Source organism: Echinops telfairi, unplaced genomic scaffold (assembly GCF_000313985.2).
Source record: "Echinops telfairi isolate 266 unplaced genomic scaffold, ASM31398v2 ScPeMD7_7468;HRSCAF=8506_0, whole genome shotgun sequence".
Taxonomy (NCBI): domain Eukaryota; kingdom Metazoa; phylum Chordata; class Mammalia; order Afrosoricida; family Tenrecidae; genus Echinops; species Echinops telfairi.
Genome location: NW_022111369.1, coordinates 12,983,352 through 12,986,286, shown reverse-complemented (window position 1 = coordinate 12,986,286; position 2,935 = coordinate 12,983,352).

Genomic DNA, 2,935 nt, shown 5'->3' with positions numbered 1-2,935 from the left:
CACCTTCCTTGCCATCAATTTTAGATCACTTGTTGTTCCCTTGTCTCTGGGGTTGTTATCACCCACTTCCTTTCCCCTGCCTCCCCCCTCTTCCATGTCCTTCCGGAACCGTTGGTTCCATTGTTTTCTCCTCCAGATTGTTTATTGAGCCTATCTTACCTAGATAGATCTGCAGAGATAATAATATGCACCAAAAAAAAAAAAGAGAGAGCAAAACAAAGCAGAAAAGAAAACAAAGCAACAACAATGGCAAACCCCCCTCAAAAAAAAAAAAAACCTTGTAAATAGTTCAAGTCTGTTTATTGACCTTTAGGAATGTTTTCCTATCAAATCTGATGGGGTGCCATGCTCTGGCCCCAAAGGTTATTTTTGGTTTTCCCTGGGAACTCTGTTGATCTGTTCCCTTTGCTGTTCTGTTGCACACCTTAGTGTTTTACCTCAGTATGGTGGGATCAGATCAGGCGCAATTCCCACGCTGTGTCTCCAGTGTTGTCCTCTATAGTGCTATGGGTCAGTGAGGGACATTGAGTCTAATAGTTGGACTGGCCCTATGGTTCTCTCTGTGCTTTGGCTGCTTTGAGTGGGAATATAATTTTCTTTATGAAATTTTTATTATGATATTTTCATTATATTATTTGGTTATCAATATTCGTATCTGATTATGATAATTAAGGTGAAATTATGACCAGTTCCACTATTTTATATTGCTTTCAGCTCATGATCTTTCACATATTTAGCATGTTTCAAGCCTTCATAGTTGTTCTTCTTTATGGTGCTTGAATCATTTCACTTGATGCCAGCTGAATCTAGTTAGGCTATTTGACACCATCACATTCATTTTGAACAAACCCTGGCTTTCTAGGATGATAAAATATTCCAGGTTCAATTTGCACAGTTACTTCCCAAATTCTAGATTAAATATTTCTCCAAGTTCTTTAATTTAGAAATGTCATTTAGAGATTAATTGTAATCCCTGTGGATATCCAATGCTTCAAGGTTTGTAGATTGGAGAAACATGGAAATAAATGATTTTCAGGAGAAAATGTTTAGGAGAAGTAGTTTTTAGATTACTTTTCCAATCCAAAAGGTGAGAAATGATATCCCAGTGAATTTAATTGGGAGCTTCCTCATTTTTATAAAAAAACCCCATATATATATACCTATATACATAGATATAAACTTATATGTATGTATATAATACATATTACAACAAATATTAGCATACACACACACAAACAGCTCTGTTATACACAGGGTCGCTGTGTTAGACCATGATTGACTAGAGAAATAAATCAGATGCTAGACCATAAATCTTTCTTCAGATTCCCACAGCCACATGCAATGATGCAGAATGTAGAAAGAACACAAGTTGGCGGATGAAAAGTCTTATGGATCCAATGGCGGTGGAAGCCTTTAGGGCTGGCACAGGTCTCAGGGTGGCTCCACGTGGCTTGTCAACAGAAAGGTGAAGCTGAGAGAGAGTGGCTCCTCACAGATCTCAGCAAGGCCCTGCCTGGCATGTCAACAGGAAGTCAAAGGCAGAGAGAATGAGTGAGAGGAAGTTTCCAGAGTCCTCAAGAGGAGGCCACGCCCACAAAGAGGCATCATCAGGATATGACCTGCATGACAGGCTAGACTCTATCCCTACACCTATTTATCAAGTTGACATGAAAGTACTGTATATACTCGAGTATAAGTCGACCTGTATATCAGCCGAGGCACCTAATTTTACCACAAAAACTGAATTAAAAATGTGCTGAAAAACTTGGCTTGTACATGAGTATATACAGTATATTACTACCACAGTTGCTATGAGTCAGAACCATTATATATTGTTGTTAAGTGTCTTCAAGTCAGTATAATAGAACCAAACACTGCCTGATCTTGCACCATCCTCACAATTGTTATGTGAGCCCATTGTTTCAGTCACTCTGTTATTTTATCTTTAAGGCGTCTTCCTCTTTTTTGCTGTCCCTCTACTTTACCAAAAATGCCCCACCCTCCCGCACGCGACTGGTCCAAAGTACATGAGACAAAATTGCTTCTAAGGAGCACTTTGGCTGTACTTCTTCCAAGACAGATTTATTTATTCTTTTGACAGGCCTTGACTCGGTGGTGTAATGGTTGTATGTTGTGCTGCTAACTGCAAGGTCAACAGTTCAAAACCACCAGCCATTCCACAAGGGAAAACCCAGGCTTTCTACACCTGTAAAGATTTAAAAGTGTCGGAAACACAAAGGGAAGTTTTAGTGTATCCTAGAAAATTACCATGAGTCAGAATAAACCGGTTGACAGTGAATTTTGGGTGGCGGGGGTGAGGGGGAATCAGTTAACAAAGGATTCCTGGATTTGGCAATGAATTCATAGACACAATACCAAGAGCATGAGCAAAGAAAAAAATATATACACTCCATCATAATTTGAATTTAAATACCAACTACTTATCAAAGCATATTAACAAAACTGTAAAAAGACAACTAAAATATGTGAAAATATTTGGAAATAATATATTTGATAAGGGCTTAATATTCATAGTATTTTAAAAACCTACAAAACAATTCAAGGTTTAATGAAAGAAAAAGTCACCTCCTTCCTTGTGGCTCAAAGGTAAACTAGACTTATAACAGCCCTATCCATCCATCTTTACTAGCACATTCTGTTTTTCTCTTACATCTCTTAGGCTTGGCATGAAGCTTGCGGTTTCTCATCTCCAGCCAAGATGCCCCTTGAAATATAGGTAAGCTCTGAATCTTGTTTGAATCAAAGGTAGTTAAGCTGCAAGGTTAAAATAGGAAACCTCAAGAAATCTAAATGTAAACAGCACCTTTCAATCACCTGCAAATCATCTCCTCCCTTTTCTCTGAAATGCTGGATTGCAGCCTCACTGCAATTTTTCCTTCTAAATTAAGCAACACATTTCAGAGACCTAAGAAGC